This window comes from Pollicipes pollicipes, unplaced genomic scaffold, assembly GCF_011947565.3.
Source record: "Pollicipes pollicipes isolate AB1234 unplaced genomic scaffold, Ppol_2.1 Scaffold_6138;HRSCAF=7277_pilon_pilon_pilon, whole genome shotgun sequence".
Classification (NCBI taxonomy): Eukaryota; Metazoa; Arthropoda; class Thecostraca; order Pollicipedomorpha; family Pollicipedidae; genus Pollicipes; species Pollicipes pollicipes.
The window spans coordinates 16,162,663-16,177,217 of NW_023596818.1; the positions used below are offsets into that span (position 1 = coordinate 16,162,663).

Here is a 14,555-nt window from a genome sequence, read left to right on the forward strand (position 1 = left end):
ATGGAGGCCGGATCATATCAAACCTGCTGATTATATTTCTAACTTAAATAATTGTAGCAGAATGACCACCGCGTCATTAATCAAATGATACGGCCTCGATGTCAACATTTGTCAGCTGATAGACATCATCAGCCGTCACACAGGAGCCATTAGCACGACAGGTCACGTGACACTGGCCACGTTCTCCTGAGATTGGATGGGGCCTCTGTGGCCTCTCTGGCGCTGAGCCTCGACCGATGTGGGGACGCCGGCCGGCAAGAGATGTCCCACACGCCATGCGAGAGACCCACCTGCTGATATTATACAGCGCCGAGAGAGCCCGCTCGTTGGTCGAGATTTAAGGCCGCGTAAATCCTGGCCGAAATCAGGCGGGCGGCGCCGGGCGCGGGCTCCCGCCGTGATCCTACCATCACGGGCGCATACTTTTCCGCCCGAGCGCAGGCCACCGCCGCACTCTGTAGCACGTCAATGCACCCGGGAGGATATCTCAGACTGAGCCGCGCCGCTGCCATGGACACAGCGGGGGGGGGGGGGGGGGGCGGTGGCGAGCTGTTGGATGACAGTGCCGGATGTGTCGGCGCGGCCGGAGATGAGCGGGCGACGACAGGGCGGTCACGTCTGGACGGGCGGCCGCGGCTGCCCTCGTTTGTCACGGTTCACGGACTGGTTCAGTTTATCACGGTTCACGGACTGGTTCAGGCTGCCCAGTGGATCGCGAGCCCGACCGGCACGAGTTCACCGAGGCTAGACCTATCTGGCATGGATGAAATGGCGTGTTTTATGTGCAGCGAGCAGTCCCAGTTGCAATACGGCAGCTACCAGTGGTGAGGCATGCTCCAGGAGTTGAGAAGCGAATCCAGTTTACCTCGCTTCGTTGCATGCACCACTGCCATGGCATTTTACTGGATTAGAAGGCGGTTGCCTCTCCCCTTCCCCTGTCGAATCCAGCGCCGCTGGATGGAGAGATCCAAAGGGCCGCTACTTCACGGCCACGTGCACGGGCGCAGTCAAGGGGTGGGGTGACCCTTCCCCTTTAAGCACGCACTGTTTCACCATGGATGACTCCAGACGAACGTAAAAAAAATGTTGTGATGCACATTCACTAATCTCCTCCGTCTTCCCCTTAACCCCTCAAGAAAATCCTGTCTGTGTCCCCGGCCACGTGCCGCCCCGGCCGCGTGGCCCACGTCTTCACGAGCTCAGCGACGAGCCATTGTCCTGAGTCCGAGTAAGTAACGGGAACTTGTCGCAACGGCTTCCGGCGGCGCGGCCACTCGACGATCCGCCGTTCGTGGAACGGCCGGCGAGAGCAAACAAGCCGCACCTGACGCACCTGATCGTGACAGGCCGACCGCGAGCAGGAAAGTTTCCCGGGGCGGCCCCCGCCCCTCCCCAGGCGTGCCAGGTCGGTGAGGTGGGCCGCTGACGACAAGAGGCTGCGGGAACGGCGGGGGCGGACGCACCTGTACTGAGGAGAAGGTGTGGCCGTGGGCGAACGAACGTGACGTCACGGATGGAGAGCTCGGGGATTGGCAGGTACTCAGGAGCAGTAAGAGTTTCGCTTGTTGGAGTTATGGCTACGGCCCCTGCTTATGACCAGCACGTAACATACTGCAACAAGGCAGATCTAGGCTGTCCTGTTCTGAAAGCGCTCTCAATGACTTGTGTGCAGAGTTCACGTGCTGCTACACGCCATGCATACAAACAAGGCCAGCCCGCGCTCCTTATCTTTAAAGTAGGTACCTGCTTCTGCGACCCAGACTCTATAATTGTCCGATCGATCTCCCAGCCCATCCCCCCCTCATCCCTGGTCATCCGATCTTCCCGCCGCACCACCTCCCCCAGCAGACATCCGCTCCCCTCGCCCCGCCGCGCATCGTATGGCGGTCAGCCGGGGGAGGACTTCAGCGGAACGGTCGAACGTTCCCCGCTAATCAGGTCACGTGACGAACGCCGGTCCGAGGCCGGCGCTGGCGGATCCCAGGATCACGTGACACGCGGGCGCCTGCTGACCCCGACCCGGGAATGCTCTAGTGTCAGCCGCTCGCCGGCTCGCCGCAAACGGACCAAATACACTTGACTGGGGTGGACACGCTTGCGGCTTAATGGCACAACAATTGGGCGAAATCACCATTCTGCCACTCATTAAGACTCCCACGTTTTGCAGTTTTGGTTTCGACCGCAAGATATAAGTAGGGCAACGATTTGCAGAGCTAGCAGCTAATGCCATGTTTTAAGTGAGCACGGAGTGGTCCGACTTACAACACAGCAGCTACGTGACCTGGGAGGGCTTCCTGTTCTATTTAGCCTATGCGTCATTGCAGTGACGTACTTTGCGCATTGCGCAAGGATTTCGCCGGTCTTAATCGCGACAAGCAGAGCGCAAGGGCTTGACAACAACCACAGGATGTTACCTGCTTCCACCAATAGTCATTTTATCATAGATGATGAAAGTAATCCTTGATGTTTGGCAAGCACGCGGGATACACATGCGAGTCCTCTCATAAGTCACAGATAGTTCGGATGAAATAGTGAAGGAAGCATACTGCGGTGGCAAAATGTGTAACGCTGAAACAAGAACTCGTCCTTTGATTGTGTGTTTGCCACTACGCAAGGCCCTAGAACAGAGGCCATTACGGAACCTAACACCAAATCACGTGGTACAATACTTGCAGCTTCATTGTACGCTTATTTATTAGTCAAAAGACTCCACTCAGAAAGGCTATTTTATCAAAGCGCATGAGGCAGCGATACACGCTACGCTAGACTTTCTTTGTATGAAAGTTCCCAGGTTCAGCTCTGTTCATGGAATAATAGGGAGCACGAGTTGGCGAATAAGCATGTGACTACGTGAATAACAGTGTTTTTCCCGCTCTGTCCGAAGTGGACTGACCCTTCACTGATGACGAAGAAGACTGGAAATGACCCGATCGAGCACGATTGATTGGAACACAGAGCGAGCGTGAGATGCCAAAGCTGATTACGGCTGACAAGCATCAAGGAGGCACGCAGCAGCCCGTGCAGGGTTCTGTGGCGACAGCCGGAGCCGCAGTCGCTGCTCTCGGCCCGCTGCCCGCTGCCCACTGCCCGCTGCCCGCTCCCACATCCGCCTAATCACGTGACAGACTGAGGCGCGGCGTGGGAAACTGGTCAGAGTTGAGCCACGCGGCGGCGAGTCTATCATGAACTGTGCCGTCTTGAAATGGGGCTGAAGCTTATGATGTTTTCTACGCCTCTTATCCCATCCCCCACCGTCCCAGTAGTTCCAGATTCCAGCATCGAGTGCAAGGAGACTTCTGGAACGAACGGTCTCAGAAAGTCGAAGTCGTCAGAATCGTGCTGGGGCCCTTAACAAATTTTGTGAAGTGTCGCCCTTGTTTTGAGTCCATTGTGTCGAAGGTCGCAAGGGTTGTCCACGATGGTCACCACAGGATGAACAATTTATCCGCAACAGCTTTACAAAGTACAACAGCCATCACCCATCCGCTACAAACTCCAACCGGGTGATGAAAATCCATCCTTTCAATATATCGACGGGTCATTGGCATTACACACCACCAAAGCATGGGAACATCAAGAGGCGGCAACCAGGGATGAAGTTTCGCAAAATGAGTCCGGGGGCTGAACGGTGAGAACGGGGGAAAATGACTCGACTTAGTCCCAGCATACACCAACAACCGGGCTTCCCACGTATTTGGCCCAATTTCTCCTCAAAGTTGAGAGGCTGGAGACGATTTGGGGCTGAATAATCCCCCCCTCCCCACACACACACACGTACACTCACCGACGAGGATAGGAATGAAATAGGCGACAGGAATAAAAACCGTCGCCCCTGGCGGCCACACAGGCTGATGATCGGGAGGCGCTGGGCATTGTGACCTTATTCCTGTCATGCGGCACCAGACGAGGCGCTGGGCATTGTGACCTTATTCCTGTCATGCGGCACCAGACGAGGCTCTGGGCATTGTGACCTTATTCCTGTCATGCGGCACCAGACGAGGCGCTGGGTATTGTGACCTTATTCCTGTCATGCGGCACCAGACGAGGCGCTGGGCACTGTGATCTTATTCCTGTCATGCGGCACCAGACGAGGCGCTGGGCATTGTGACCTTATTCCTGTCATGCGGCACCAGACGAGGCGCTGGGCACTGTGACCTTATTCCTGTCATGCGGCACCAGACGCTCAACACTCAGTTTCAAGATCACTGGGAGACGCGTCCCCCTCAGTGATACCCCTGGACACATTGGATTCTAATAATGGCAAAAAGATGAAATATGGCCAGCGATGAGCCCTCCAGCTATTCCGCTTATAGCCGTAGCTTGCAAGCGAATATCCCAGATTGCAGTCACGCTTAATACAAACATCCATGCCTTGAAAAGTGCCACGAGGCGACAAAAAAAAAAAACGATAGAAGGGAAGGACAGTTCCTCAGTCAGCCAGTGATAAATAACGCGAAGAAAGACACCGGTGGCTGTAAACCTAAGCCAAAGTCAGCACCTGACCCGCTGGCCGCCAGCCCGGAGTTTTTCTGAGAACCTGGAGTTTTGCCGAGCGATTTGGCCTCATGCAAGGACTTTCTGATGACTTCAATGCACGCTGCAATTGCCGAGACAATCACCGAGGACTCTCGACCAGACACAAAGATCCAGCCATGAGCGTGATGGCCAGTGTCCCGCTCCGGCTGACTGGACACAGCCACAGGTCACGGCCAGCGCCGCCGGCTGGGCTGCGGTGGGGGTCAGTGGCCACTCGGACACAGAGAGGCACGTCCGGCCCGGCGGCTGGCGGGCGTCTCGGTCGGCCAGGCGCGGCGGTCTGCAATGTGGGGTGGGAGTGGAGTGGGGAGGGGCGGCTGCAGATGGGCGAGGCGCCGGGTAGACAGAAGAGATAGAAGGATGAGGCGATCAGGCGGGCAGGGCGTGAGCCAGAGAGAGAAAGATAGGGAGGAGGGAGGAGAGGGAGGGGATGCGGAGGGAGAGAGAGAGGGTAAAAAAGAGAGGAAGAGAGAGAGAGTGGAGAGAGAGAGAGAGAGTGGAGAGAGTGGAGAGAGTGGAGAGAGAGAGAGAGAGAGAGAGAGAGAGAGAGAGAGAGAGAGAGAGAGAGAGAGAGAGAGAGAGAGAGAGAGAGAGAGAGAGAGAGAGAGAGAGAGAGAGACGGAGAACGATGCTGCAAAAGTCAGTGAGATGGTGTTTGTGATATAAAATATTGGATCATTGCGACCACTAGTCTGCAGCCGCTAAATCGTGACGAAAGGAGAGCAACAGGAGCTTTGCTGCTGCGACCAGCAACTGCAAAAAGGCTCCACCGCTAAGATGTCTTCTCGCTACTCTATACCCGCCTAACGTGGCAGTAAAATTATCCGCACCGAAAGCCTTCTAACAGAAATGCGACTTATGTGCACGAACGCGTGGCGGGTCTCCTTCTCGTAGCGTTGCGAATGAAGTCACCGCCCGGACCCGAGCCCGTAAATCCTCCGTAAACACGACTTCTGTGCCTGGCGAGGGGCCGGGAGGCGTTGAGCGGACCGGATCATCACACAGTCAGCTGGACGTCATTACCGATGACGACACCGGCTCAGCGCACCCTGTTTCGAAAGGCGTCGAAGGCCCGGCAGAGCGGCAGCTGGCGCGGCGTCACCTCGTCTCACGTCGCTGCTCGTGGACACCCGTCTCGCAGACGGCCCTCCCTGCCGTCCGGGCGGTGAGCCCGCGGTCCCGTGCCCGGCGGTCGACCGAGCGGACCGACTCCAGGGGGCGCATCGGGCGCTGTCGCGGCGCCGGGCTTTGCACCCATGGACATCGCGGAGGGGGGAGGGGGAGGGGGGTTAAGGCCTTCTGGTTGGGTGATTCCGTAGCCCGGCGAAAGGATGCGAGTTAAAAGTTCAGCTCAGTGTCGTGGAACCCAGTTCACTGGGCGACTGAGCGTGTTAAGGGCCGCTTTTCGCCTACCATCGCGAGGCTGAGGTTTTTATTAAGCTGCAGAGAGCGGCTATCCGCCATCTCTGCCCGTCTGCGCGACCTTGGCTCTACCTGAGAACATGTAGAGATCAGCCCCGACACGATGGTCGGATCGCGGCCAGGGAGACGGGCATGCTAAAAAGGTCCCTTCGACCCTGTATTAGTGCAAGCAGGGGATAAAAACGCGTGTCGCCTCATCGACAGCGCCTTGGCGTGAGCCTATCAACCAATTAATCGCCACTATATGGGTTTGATATTCACACCACTTTTTACGATTCTCTTCCGTCATTAGATACCTCATTAGGGTTTTGCCCTAGCCAGCTGTGTATGCTAAGCGGTGGAAAAGCAATGGGCACATGGCGTGAAGCGGGGATGAAGCCGAGAAACATACAGTGAGCGAGTCTGATGAAAACACATAAACATCTTCTTTCTGAGATCCTCTCCTCTACTATATGCACCCTAAGGCTGCCAACTTTCAGAGTAGTAACCAACAGTCGTCTCGGACAATGACGGCAATTTCAGGTGACGTCAGCGGGTTTCACACCAGACTGTGGCGCAGGCACTGGTATTTGTAGGACCATCGATACACTCATGTTACCTATGTAATGTGGTGTGTGTGGTGCAGAACACTGTTTTGCTACAACGATGTGCTACAGTCCTAACATTCTCAGAAAAGGAAATCTGGACATTTTTGCTGATATCAGAAATTTCGGTCACCAAGAATGAAGCGCAATTTGGGCCCAAGCAAAGAAAGCATTCAAATTTGAGTTCGTTCTGACTTGCGATGGCCGAATACACCTTTCGGCTAAGCTGTCCTAGATGTCCTCAGTCGCTGTCCTAAGCCGTGCTAAACAAAACTTTAACAGAACAGGCGAAGTGATATTGACGGTTATCTATACCTGCGTCACGCACATAGCCAAGTGCGACAAAGCGCGTGCACGTTAAAAAGCAGAATATACGCATTCATTGGAACATAGCGTGATTCAGAATCAGTGCTTCCAAAACCAGCAGTTGTCATTTTCAGCAGCATTGAATAGCACGCCGCACGCCCATTTGTGGGACTGGCCGACATACCGGGAGGACTTCAGATTTAAACGGACCAGTCAACAGGACAGGTGCACCCCGTGTCAGGGACGCATGCCATCTGCGAGAACTTTCTGAGCGGTTGCTATCTGAGGCAATTTAGATACGGTATCTAAATTATTGAACAGATTGCATGGGTACGTCAGACGTGGCGAAATCAGTGCCGCGCGGATATTGTTCCGTATCAGCGTCTATCTTACGCAAACCCATTGCATGTCACAACAGCCCCGTGCCACTATTTTCTTACCAAATCAGTCAGCTTTCATGGGCGCACCACGTCGCGTGCCTATTGAACCAGTGTCGGATGGCCCCCGGCGTAGATCACTGACAACCTGCTCCGAATTGGCACGCGAGGAGGCCCGACACGCGCCGCCAAGCCCGCCGCCCGCTCTGTCCGCCGTGGCCGGCGCCAGGTGCGAGTTGGACGGGGCGGCACCGTTCATTTGAACGAAGTCTGCGTCAGAGTGTCGTCGCTCCGTTTCCACCAGCCGGCGGACCGTTTCAAGGCGACGCGGCGCAAAAACGGCCCGCAAACAACCTATAACTCAGGGCGGGCATTATGACGATCTGAGCACGCATTATGCGGCGGGAGCGTCACATTTGCCGCAGACGGCCGGCCGCGGCCTGCGGATGGAAAACACGCGTCCAGATGACCTGTTTGCCTGTCAGTGTGGCTCAAAACAGCGGATGGACTGTACGGCGGAGAGCGCTACACTCAACAACTGGGCCAGTGTACGCATGCATTTCCAGACGTTCGTGCAAATAACGCCGCAGCCGCAAGCTGGACAAACGATGGATATCGCTGATGTGAAACGGTAAACAGCTTCCATTAATCAGTGTGGCTGCAAACGCGACATTCGCCCCACAAACAGAACTGCATAATCTCCAGCGAAAGCACGCCGGACAAAGTGAAGCCAGAGACAGTTTTCCCACGGCTCCAAACGGGGCCTCATTCGGGGCTCCAAACGGGGCCTCATTCGGACGCGTCAAGTTCGCATTAGCTTACTGTGTCCTCCGTGGATTTGCGGCACAAGCAGCTGAGAAATCCGCCGGTGTTTGTGCGCAGCGTGTGACTGGCGAGCTGTCCTGAGCCGGGCAGTTACATTATCTTTAGCCTGACAGTCTACCACACACGAACGTGCTCAGAAAACTTCCTGCTGGACAGAGAGGCCTTTCAGATGTTTACATTTCACGGACTTTATTTGTTGAAGCAACAGATATCCCTCCAAGACCGCAAAGTTGACCAAAAGCTTCGTTTGGCTTGGAGGAAAAAACGCGTTCGCCCCGTCCAGCTGATGCGCTCATCTAGAAGGCGGATGACCTAGAGCAACGCATTCTAGATGAATGCAAATTATCGACGCTTCCCTCAATCACAAGGCAGCGCAGGATTACGAAATTGCCTACGCAAAAACCCATGATGATTCAAAAAACAAAAGGAAACGAAACTCTTTATAAAAAACACCCAAGTGGCGGCCGCGCGCCAGAGCGATGGCGGTTGTCCTCGGTTTTACGCCAGCGTTTGGCTGAACCACTCAGATGCATGGCGGTTCCCACCAAAAACCACTTACGATTATTATTACGAGCAATGTCCATGAATGTCTTAGATTGCCATTGCATACGTTTATTACCGACCAGATTAAAAGGTAGGAAAACATAGTAAATCCTTGCAATGTGTTCTTCATGTCCCTGCACACTATTGATTATTGTGGGCCCATTGATCAGATGTTTGAATATAAATTGACTTGCTATAAGTAATTTGAGTGCATGTGTTTTGGCATACTTACCTAAATATGCAAGCAAATTTACTCCATAAGGCTCAGTAAGCGTAAAGCATCTCCAAAATTTCACAAAATTTTGATGAACTCAGCGCAGAATTTATATGATTCCGCGTGTCACGTCATGAAAGAAACGACACTGTTGTTGTTATTGACTGGGGTTGTAGGGCGTGCCGACCACTGACGTCATTCTGCGCCCAAAAGAAATGACAGTTATGCACCGCACGAGCTGGCTACGACCTTTCTTTCAGTACAGTCGGCCTTGAGAAACAGTGGCTGCCAGCCGATCTCCTGATTACAGAACGACACTTTCCGTCAGCTCCTGAGAACCGATAGCGCAAACAGTTAAGATTTCACGGAATTTCCTTCCGTATTCCCCATGAGTTCCTCGCGTAATGTATGTCCTTGGTACTTTCCGACGCACTCTGCTACTGAGGCCATATGGCGTCGCCTGGCTCTCACCGTGGAAGGAAAGGCGGACACCGCGGGGAATCGAACCTCGTACCTCTGGTTTCCTTTACGCCGCTTAACCACTATAGTATCGGTATCTACGCTCATGCCTCAAGCGAAGTGACATGTCTGGTAAATTCAGCCACATGACGTATGACGTATGACGTATGGCGTCATACGTCCGCTATACGTCACGGGTGCCCGCGCAAGAATACCAGGAGCCGCGCAAGTGAAGAAAACCATTCCGCCGCTGCCACCACGCAGCCATTGGCGACACCACCGGGTCATCAAGAGGTCATCGACAGACCCGGCCGTTGCCCGTGATAGCGATCAGCCGGGCCGCAGGGGATCGGTCCATTTATTTGGCGCGCCATATACGGGCGCGCGCGAACTCGCCGGATAGCGCGCGCGACCTCGCGGGACAGCGCGCGCTGATGCCACGTGCCCTGCACCGACGGACCACCGTCGCATGTCCCTCCGCAGACGACCGGAGGACCACTATCGTCTGTGCGTTCCGCGAAACAGTGGTCCGCCGACGGTGTGGGTGCTCCTCGGACGTTGCACGTGCATTCCCGGACAGCCAGGACCGCGGACTGCGGGAAAGCACGGAGGGTGTGAGAGCACGGAGACGCGCACCTGACAGGACGGAATGATGGAGCAATCCGCTTATTTTGATTACTTTATCCTGAGCATCAGCACCCCGAAGAGCAAAATTGTGTAGACGGACATGCAAAGAGAACTCAACCATACCCAGTCCGTGACCCCGCAGCGGTCCCGGACCACCCCCGGCGCGGCTCGACCGCCGCCCGCCTGGCTGCGGGGACCGGCGGGTGGGGGGCGGGCCGTCTATCAGGGACAATCTCAGGGGGCGGGGGCCGGGGTCGGGGGCGCTCGCGGTGCGACACAGCTGCCGCCGGCGCCACGATGATCGGTCTGGCGGCGCGGACAGCTGGCGGGCCGCTCTGCTCTGCCTATGATGTCAGCCGGCGCGCCCCAGCGGGTTCGGCAGTAGCGAGTCTTAGTCGCGTGGGAGTTTGTGAGTTATGCAGCGTCACACAGACACGTTGCTATGAAGCTCGCAAGTGACAGATGACAACCGCGTGTTCAGGATCGCATAGAGTGGCTGAGTAACTGTGCACTCTGCGCCGAAAGTTCGACGATAACCCGCAGCAAAACAGCCATTTATCGCACAAAGTGCAGCACCCTCTGTTTTATCGAAGGGCCTCTGCTCAGTCTGGCGATACGGATAAGATTCGACGCTTCGGCGGCGCGCGGCGCCAGGTGTCTCGCCCGACCCACCGCTCTCAGTCAGTGGGACCTCCCACGCCGGCGGGTCAATCAGGGTCGCTCGAGTGGGGCCGCCCGGCCGGCGCGGCCGTCCTCGAATCGATGCGACGCGACGGTGGCTGCTCGCCGATTCGGCCGGCGCCGGGCACCGCTATCGAGCGCGCCGTAACGTGCCCCAACGGCCGGCCCCGCCAGGTCAGGGGCGCAGACGGGGGGACAGCACCGCCACCACCGCCGCCGCCGCCGCCGCCGCCGCCCGACCCGACATTCCTCGACCTCGCGAAGGCGTTTGACGGCGGGTCGGGGAGAGGAGGGGCGGCCGGCCGGCCGTTCGGTCGCCGGTTTTGGCGGGGAACGCGGCAGGGGTGCGGGCACGCTGTTTGGTCCGGACGCGGCGGGACGTTTGGTTGGGTCGCCGAGTGTTGACACGGCTCCGCTCGGCCACGCCGTCGGCGGAAGGGTCGGCCCGAGGGGCTCGCCGGACCGCGGCAGGGGAATGGGGCGCCTCAACAGGCGCCCCAGGACGCCGAGACGACGACGCGGGTAGCCGCCCGTTGCCAGCTACGCAGCGCGCCTCGATACCGGCGCGTCACCGCAGAGAGCCGCGCTGAAAGAAGCTTGAGCTTAGCCAGGTGAGCCAGAAGATTTAAGTCGGAAAGGCTGGAGCCTGAGACGGCTGAGAGCTTGAGGGGTTCTCGAAATGGGCTCGTCGGCGCCAAAATCTAGTGGCAAAATGGATGTCCAGACTGCAGGCCCCGTGTCGGTCTGACCGAGAGCCATACTATTAATCTGACCGTGCGATGAACGAGACACAGGTCTCCAATCACACGGGCCAGCGCTTGTCGGCCGCTTATCGCCGCCCTCTGTTTGGTCGCGTGGGACAAAGGTGCGCCGGCGCCGCTGCCGGCGCTTATCAGGTGCGCCACGTGACCAGAGGCGCACAATGGAGACGCGCCGCTGGGGTTGGCATAGCTCGGCATCCAAAGCAAACATGCGTCGGCCCGGTTACGGCAGGGCGGGCCGCCGGCCGCCGAGCCTCCGCCGAGCACCAGTGCCGCTCTGACGCGCCGCCCGCCGGGCTCCTGTCGCGACGTTTCAGCGGCGCCGCGTCACACTCCACACCGCCGCCGATCACCAGTGCTGCTGTGACGCGCTGCCCGCCGGGCTCCTGTCGCGGCGTTTCAGCGGCGCCGCGTCACACCCCGCAGTGCCGCCGAGCACTGCCGGTCGATAGGGCTGGCTCCACCCCAGCTGTCGCTGCTGCTGACGACGGCGCGGGCCGTTCTCGCCGGCCAGTGCGGGTCAGGCGGGCGTCCCGCTTCCAGCGGTGCGCGCGTGACGAACTTAATTACGCCGGGTCTTTTATCGCCCCTTCAATGGAAGCGGTCGCGTGCTGAGCGGAAAAGAGAAATAGATTGAGGTGGATGCTGATGGTGCATGGTCTGTCTGGTCTTGCGGAACCTCTTGCTACGTAAACGGCATCAAGGTGCAAACTGTACACATCATGCATGTATATATATATATATATATATATATATATATATATATATATATGTATACATGAAACGTAACTCATAATGATGTGCAGAGGTAGTCGCCATAGAAAACTACACTTGAATAGTGCACCTGTTTAGAAACGGAAGCTTGTTCGTACATGCCATGATGACATTGCCGGACAAAACGGCCGAAGGACCGAGCGCCGTTTCGTAAGTTCTCAGGTTTACTTACTACCGCAAGCGTATTACTTAGCGGAGCTTAAACTGCACCATGCCTCTGCGATATCACAAGAAAATAATTAACAAACAAAAAGCATAAAATAAACTTAGGCCATTAGCCGACGCTGCCGTGTTGGGAAGAATGTAAGCAAAGCATTAACTGGAACGTTTTCGCAAAAATGCTGATATATTTTGCAAGATAGAACTCATCCAGCTAACCAGCCATCATATGATCCGTCTGAGAGCATTGCAGTCGGTAAATCATTCGGACTAAAAGAAGTAACAAAGATGCCTTCTAAGGAGCGCATAGGCCCGTAACGAAGCGTGCAGCTCACACGGTTTGGAAGCCCGTTCAAAAATCAGCCCTGCTTGCCAAAAATGCCAGTTACGAACAATGAGTATCTTGGCATCGTCTTTAACGATGTTTTGAAAGATCTCACATTATCTTACAAATTAAACTGTCGTGACAAGGTTCATTTCCTCAGAAGAACTGAATGTTTAGAATCTTGCTGAACAATTACACTCAATCAGCGTGGTAAAAGGCTTTTGTAAAAGTTTTGTTGCACAGCATCAAGCCAATGAAAATAAAAGGAAATGAAAACCAAACTTTCATTTGCCCTGTTAGATCGCGGTTGCCACCACTCGGCTATGAAACGCAACCAACTTCATCACACTTCAATACGTTACCACATGCGGGTGAAGCAAAACAAAAGCCCGTCCCGACAGACTCCATAGCGGAGTCTGTCGGGACGGGCGGCGACGGCTGGGAGGCGACCGGCGGCGCCGCCTGCCGAAGCCGGTGACAAAGGCGGCGCGGCGTCAGCGCCGCCGGCCGGGCGACATTCGGTCCGGTCAACACCCGGCTATCAGATAACCGGCCGCCGACTCTGCAGCCGACTGCAATAAGTGCAGCAGATCAAACAGGTGCGCCGGGGACGCGCACTGTCAGCGAGGACCCTCGGGACCTCCACCCCCCCCCCCCCCCCTTCCTCTGTCGGATCCGCCGCGGGGCTCCGGATGGGTGCAACTTGGAAACAACACCATATTAGGTCGGGCAAGTGGCTATTCCGGTGCAAGGGGTAATCTTTCTAAACGAGACCAGCGAAGGAAAGCGTCTGTTCGCTTGAGCCCATGGCGGAACTGAGCTAGATCGACACTGACGCGAACAAAGTCGGCTTCGTTCAGGCGGCGCGCACCATGCTATCTTGGCATGCCGGGCACGTCCGCAGGGTAGGATGCGGGCAGTCGCTGATCGCGGAACGCCGTTACTCGCTCAGCACGACGGCACTGCTGAGCGTCCCACTTGATCGTGCGACGACAGCTTCGCAAACAGCCCATCCGGGGGTGTGGCGGGCGGCTTGATAGACCCTCAGACAGCGTTGGGCAGCTCCGAGAACGTCAGACATAGGTCCACAAGTCGTCAGGCGTGCCGTCTCTGGAAGCCAGGCAGAGGGCTCTTCAGACCGTCAGACACAGGTCCACAAGCCGTCAGGCGTGCCGTCTCTGGTAGCCAGGCAGAGGGCTCTTCAGACCGTCAGACACAGGTCCACAAGTCGTCAGGCGTGCCGTCTCTGGTAGCCAGGCAGAGGGCTCTTCAGACCGTCAGACACAGGTCCACAAGCCGTCAGGCGTGCCGTCTCTGGTAGCCAGGCAGAGGGCTCTTCAGACCGTCAGACCAGGCCACAGGAGCGTGGCAGACAGCCCAGCCGCCGCCCGTCCGTCCATCAGCCCCCCGTCCGCGCCCCCACAGCCGTGTCTCGCGCGCCGCCTCAGACCAGCCCGACAGCCTCCACAGCTACCACGAACAGCTTAGTCGGCACCTCCACCGGCCGGCGACGGTAGCCCTGCCTAATGCGGCGGCTCAGTGTGGCGGAATGCACGGCCGTCAGTCAAGCGGTGGGCTGTGGCCGGGTCGTGCGAGCCCGGTCGGCCAGTCCAGCCGGCGCCGGCCGCCCGGCAGCGCGGCTCATTCATACTCGGTGACCGGTGTGGCCGGGGGGAGGCCAGTGACACCCCACCCGCTGATCGCGGGGGGCGGGGGGTCGACGGCGGAGAGGTAGCCACTCCCGCGAAGGGCCGACACGGCGGTCCGTTCTGCGAACGAGGGGTCCGAGTAAACCGAGCCTTTCGGAGCGGTGACCAGGACTCGCCGTGCCTGCACGGCTGGTCAGACCTGGCGGCCGGCGGGCCTATGCCCAGAGTTCCCCGATCGGGTGTCCGTGGTCTGCTGGCCGTCGTCCGGTTTCGGTGGTCTGTCGACTGCGGTCTGGTTTCAGTGGTCAGCGCC

The 14,555-nt window shown here is 57.1% G+C and overlaps 1 protein-coding gene across 1 annotated transcript in view; it reads right to left on the minus strand.

Moving 5' to 3' along the window:
• Nucleotides 1-14,555, minus strand: part of LOC119105803 (breast cancer anti-estrogen resistance protein 1) — a 39,064-nt gene that overhangs the window by 23,597 nt on the left and 912 nt on the right. The gene's annotated exons all lie outside the window — the stretch shown is intronic.